This window comes from Aedes albopictus, chromosome 2 (genome assembly GCF_035046485.1).
Source record: "Aedes albopictus strain Foshan chromosome 2, AalbF5, whole genome shotgun sequence".
NCBI classification, from domain to species: Eukaryota; Metazoa; Arthropoda; class Insecta; order Diptera; family Culicidae; genus Aedes; species Aedes albopictus.
The window spans coordinates 146,391,563-146,397,438 of record NC_085137.1 but is presented as its reverse complement, the minus strand read 5'-3'; positions in this window follow the sequence as shown (position 1 = coordinate 146,397,438).

The window sequence follows — 5,876 nt, the reverse complement described above, 5'->3', positions numbered from 1 at the left end:
TGTGCACCACATAATGTCCTCGTTCCTGCAACATTTTGAACAGCAGGTCCGCCTTTGTCTTGACGATGTCCACTGTCAATAGAATGTTGGATTGTCGTTGTTGGAGAATCCAAACGTAAAGTGCTTCTTCCAATAAAGGAAACGTCTGCTCCTTAAGCGTCCGTCGGTTATTAACACCATGCTCCTTGAATTTCTCCACTGCTGCGCGTATCGCTTCTTTATTCTGGATGAATCTGGTTACTGAGGAAGATGATATCCCATACTTTTTGCCCAGCGTATCATGCGTTCCACCGCCGGATTCAAAATCGTCAATTACGCGAACTTTTTCGACGAGCGTTAACGTTCGGAGCTTCCGCTTTGGGTTCATTTTTGAACTTGATCCACTGGAACCATCCATTTTTCGGGCTGTTGAACAAAAAGTGAAATATGTAAATAATATCGTCATTTTTATGTGAAATTTAACCGAGCACTTACCAGCAAACTTTACACACAAATTCAACGTTTATAACAAGCTCTTGGAAATCGCAAAACTTTTTAACAAATCTGGCAATGATGTAAGCAATAACAAACCATCGGTGTGTCCCCCCATCCACTTTCAGCGTTGACAGCTCAGCCCAGTTAACGAAAGTCTTTCACTAGGTGGGCTACGAGTTTAGTGCAACGAGCGAAAGTTGGCTGTACTAAGTAATCAATGGCGAATCGGTATTTCCTTTAACAAAAAAATGGGAGCCTCTAAAACTGCAAGCCACTGAAATTTGCACCCCCTAGGCACTCCCTAGGAAAAAATCCTAGACACGCCAATGGAATTCATTCAGAAAAACTTACTGAAATCCCTCTAAAGCATTCATCTATGAAATTATCCAAAGATTCCTCTAGGTTATGCTCTAATTATTCCTTCAGGAGATCTTTCAGAAACACGTTCAGCAAATCTTCCCGGTATTCCAGTAAGTCCGTTCCGTAAGTCCAGTTCCAGTAAGTAAGTGAAATTTCGGGATCCACCTGGACTTCCACTACAGTTTCCATCCAAAATTTCACCAGCATTGAAATCAGGAATTTCACTAGCGATTCCACAAGGAATGACGTCAGGAGCTCCAACAGGAACTTCACGAGTAAATTCACAGGGAATTTCATCAGGATCTTTTACAGGAAATCCAAGGGCAATTGCTCTAGGAAATGTTCCCGGAATTTTTCCAGGAACTCCTACAGCAATTCCAGCAGGAATTTCTCCAGGAGTTTCAATTTCACCATGAACTCTACTAGAAAATTCATCAGGATATCAACCAGATGTTCCACAAGTAGTTCCACTAGAAATTTGGAATTTTATCAGGGATTGCACTACAATTCCATCAGAAACTGACCAGGAATTGCACTAGCAATTCCACCAGGAGCTTCACAACAAACTCATGAAGAATCACCAAGAATTGCACCGAGATGTCTTCTATTAGAAATTGCTTCAAGAGTTCCTCCAGGAAATGCTCTACCAACTCCTCCAGGAATTCTTCTAGGAAATCCTCCAAAAATCCTTCAGAAATTCCTCCAGGCAATCCTTCAGGGATTTCTCAAAGAAATGTACTAAAAATCTTCCAGGAATTTCAACAGAAATTTAAAGAATCCACCAGGTATTTCACTACAATTTCCCAATAATTCCACCAGCATAACCACCAGGAATTCCACGTGAAATTTCAACAGAAGTTTCAATTGCAATTTCACTAGGAATCCCGCCACAAATTCCACCAAGAATTCCTTCAAGCGTTCCACCAGCAACTTCTCCGAGAATTCCACAAGAATCTCTTCCTCTAAGATCTCTTCCTCTAGGATATCTTTCACCAAGATCTATTACACCAGGACCTCTTACACTAGCAATTCTATCAGAAATTATTTTAGAAGTTCTTCTAGGTTGTGAAGAAAAAGCATTAGTTAAAATTCACGAATAGAGAGAAGCTAAAAAAAAAAGTTCCTCTAGGAACCTTTACATTAAAATCCTTCAGGGAAAACCTCCAGGAATTCCTCCAGAAAATGCTCCGAGAATTCCTCCTGCATTTCTTCAAGCAATTCCATCGGAATTTCACTAGGAATTCCAAGAGGGATTCCAGCATGAATTCCTTCAAGACTTCCACCAGCAACTCCTCCAAAAATTCCACCAGAATCTCTAACTCCCCGATCTCTTTCACCAGGTTCTCTTTAACAAAGATCTCTTACACCAAGGCCTCTTGCACTAGGAATTCTTCCAGGAATTTTACCAGGAATTGATGCAGGAGTTCCTCTAGGAACCTTCTAATAGAAATCTATCAGGGGTTCTTCCAGAAAGTTGCTCCAAGAGCTACTCCAGCAAATCCATCGGAAATTAAACTAGGAACTCCACTAGGAATTGCACTAGAAATTCTACCCAAAGCTCCACCATGAATTCCGTCAAGAGAATGACCAGGAATTCTTCCATGAATTCCTCCCAGAAATCCTCTAGGAATACCGTTATGAGTTCTATCAGGAAATCATCCAAGAATTGCTGAGAGTTACAAGGAGTCCTTCCACCGGGAAATCATCCAGAAATTCCAACAGAATCTCTTTGATCACGAGTTCTTCTCCAGAATCTCTTCCACGAGAACCATTTGCACCAGGTGTTCTTCCAGGAATTCTTTCATCAATTCCAGAAACTCCTCCATCAATCTCTCCAGGAAATGCTCTATGAAATTCTCCATGAAAATTTTCCAGGAATTCCATCTGAATTTTGGGAATTTCATCAAGTACATCTTCACAATTTCTACAAGCAATGTCATCAGGAAGTACACTAACAATTCATAAGGAATTTCTCCAGAAATTTCACTAGCAATTGTACCAAAAACTCCACAAGGAATTTCACCAGGAATTTTCTCAAGAACTCCACCAGGAATTCCACTAGGATCTTTTCTACCAAGAATTCCTCGAGAAATTCCATCTTCCAAAATTGTACCAGAAAATAAATCAGAAATTTGATAATTTCTCCAGGAATGCCACCGGGTATTCCTTCAGGAATTCGATCAGACATTTCACCAAAGATTCCTTCAAGAGTGGCATCAAGCAGTTTTTGAAGAATCAAAATATTTTTTTTTCCCATGATCTCTTCTACCGGGAGTTCCTTCAGGAAATCTTCTAGAAATACTCCATGAATTCCTCTAGAAATTCGGGCATTCCACTATGAACTGCACTATCAATTCTACAATGGATTGAATTTCACCAGAAATTCTTCCAGTTCCACAAGGAACTCCACCAGAAATTTCACCTAGAACATAACCAGAAATTTCCTATCTTTTTAGTCCAGGAATTCTATCAGAATTTTCTTCAGGGGTTTCTCCAAGAGCATTTTGAGAAATTCCTCCAGAAATACTATGCGCAATCTCTTATCGGGAACTTTTTCAGATTTTTCTCTTTTTAATTCTTCCAGGAATTTCTCAAGAATTCGCCATCAAGAAGTCCTCCATCCAGGAATATCTCCAGCCATTCCACCAAGAATACCTTCAGGGATAACTGCAGAAATCGTACCAAAAACTGCATTGTGTTTAATATTTTCTCCAAAGATTCGTCCAGTAATTCCTTCAAAAGCCGCTTTTAAAATTTTTCCACTAACATTTTTTCTTTTAGAGACTTTTGCCTAAAATTCTTAAGTAATTTGTCTTGAAATGGTTTCAGAGATCACTCCATGTGTTACTATAGAAGCGACCAATATGCGTACAGAAATTTGAAGAATAAACTTTTGAAAAAATCTAACAAAATTCTACACCAGAACTACTCAAGTAACCATGGTGCTGAAGCCTTATTGCATGCAGATATACGGTGTATTCATTACTTTGCATAAACACTTAAGATTGATGTAAAGTGGAAATGGCAATTATTCGACTGATTAAAGATTATGCCAGTATAATCGTAATTTGATTCTATAATTTCCCATTTCCACTTTAAATCAAACTTAAGTTTGCATGTAAAGTATTGATTGCTCTAAATACACCGTATATCAGTACGCAATAAGGCTTTAGCACCGTGATTACTTGGGTACTTAACTAAAAAAACTTGATTGACCACCCGCAGTTGCAACTCCAGTATCGCCAGATCAGCTACACTCACACAAGGAACCAAAGAGATAGCTGCTTGCACTGCTTCCTTGGCACAAATTTCCCAAATGGAGGAGAACGTGCCTCTAGAGCCGACCTACTGATAGCTGCTTGGTTCCAACAGGCATCTTCAGTGTGTGAGCGTTGATGGTCTTGTATTTTTAGGAGAGAATGGCGCCTGCTACGTCAGGTTGCAGATCAATGTGGGGAGGGGGAGGAAAGTGATGATTGCAATCGCTTGTTGCCAACAGGTCGTTGAGTCCTCTGCACCTGCACAAGTTCATGCGGATGTCGGAGTGTTGTTGGGAAATGTTTACTTTGGCAAAGGGTTCACGCATCGCTACGTGGTGCCAGGCGTTAAGTAAAAGGTTGTTGGAAGATTAGCCGCACTGTTCACTCGGTTGCATAACTTGTAGGCGTTATATGATAGATCTACATTGTGTTGAGAAAGTTGGAAGGAAGGAAAACGGATTTTTTTTTCAATCCGTTTCTGGTTCTAGCGATGGGTATGAACAGACATTCATACATGAGATGCATATGTATAGAAGAGAGAAAGTAGATAGAAAGATACAAAGTAGGATGAAAGGGACGAGCCTGGGATTGAACCCAGGACCTTCTGCATATGAATCAGAAGTGGGACCACCAAGCTCGTCTCTAACGAGATTCTACTTCAGAACTACTATAGAAAAACACAATGTTGATCTAGGAGTAGCTTGTGCAAATCCTTGCTAATCCAGTGCTTTCAAATTTTCAGAAAATCTCTTGACAATTTCTTTAGAAATTAGTAAAAAGTATCCTGTAGCTATTTCAGCGATAATATCTCAAGTATTACGTTGGAAAACTTTCAAAAAATTCCAGAAAAGTATTTGGCCGTTCAGTTTGAGTTTCCAAAAAAGCATAATTAAAGTCTAATTCTGTAAAGGAAATTATGCTTGAACTATCTGATTGAACATCTGGAAAAATGTCTGCGTTAGTTGAAAAAAAAGCCACTACACATCCCAGGTTTTCTATCGAAAATTCTGCCAAAAACTTCCCCAAAATTTCTTCCCGATGATCGTCCGTCAGTAATAAGGTAATTCATCAGGAAAGTCTTCAAGGACTTCCTCAGGACTTCTATTAGAAGTTGCACCAAAAAATTTTCTTATGATTTCGTCAATGTGCTTCCAGCAATATCATCATGCTGTAGTAACTCCTAGAATGTTCACAAGAGATTCTCGAATTATTCCTCCAAGCAATCATCTAGAAATTCCTCAACGACATTATCCAAAGATTTCCTCGTTTTTTATTTCTTCAAATCAATCAATTTGATCGAAAGATAAATGCGATGAATTCCTCCAGCAATAACCCTAGAAGTTCTTCAGGAGTTCCTTTATGGATTTCTCCAAGGCCTCCTTCATGAGTTTCTTCAAGGGTTTCTTTAGTACTTTGTCCAACCCCTTCTTATAATTCTAAAGAAATTTGTTTCTGTCACGAATTTAATCGTGTTTTTTTTATTTTACCATAATTATCGGTTGTTGAATAAACCATTAGAAGATTCACTTATTAAGGAATAATGAGCTTACGAACATAAAGTGGCGCTTAAATTAGCAGTGGTTTATATTTGATCGGGTGATAATTTCGCGAACGAATTGGTGTCGCCAATATCTAGGCTTATAGGTGATGTGCTTCAAGTTTCGTTCGACCGAGGACTTGTGTGAAAAAGGTGTACAACATTAATAAATTAAAAGACAATAAGAAGACAGGGGTGCTATTTTCCTTCTGTGTCAGAAGACAGTACAGATTCAAGATGATTTC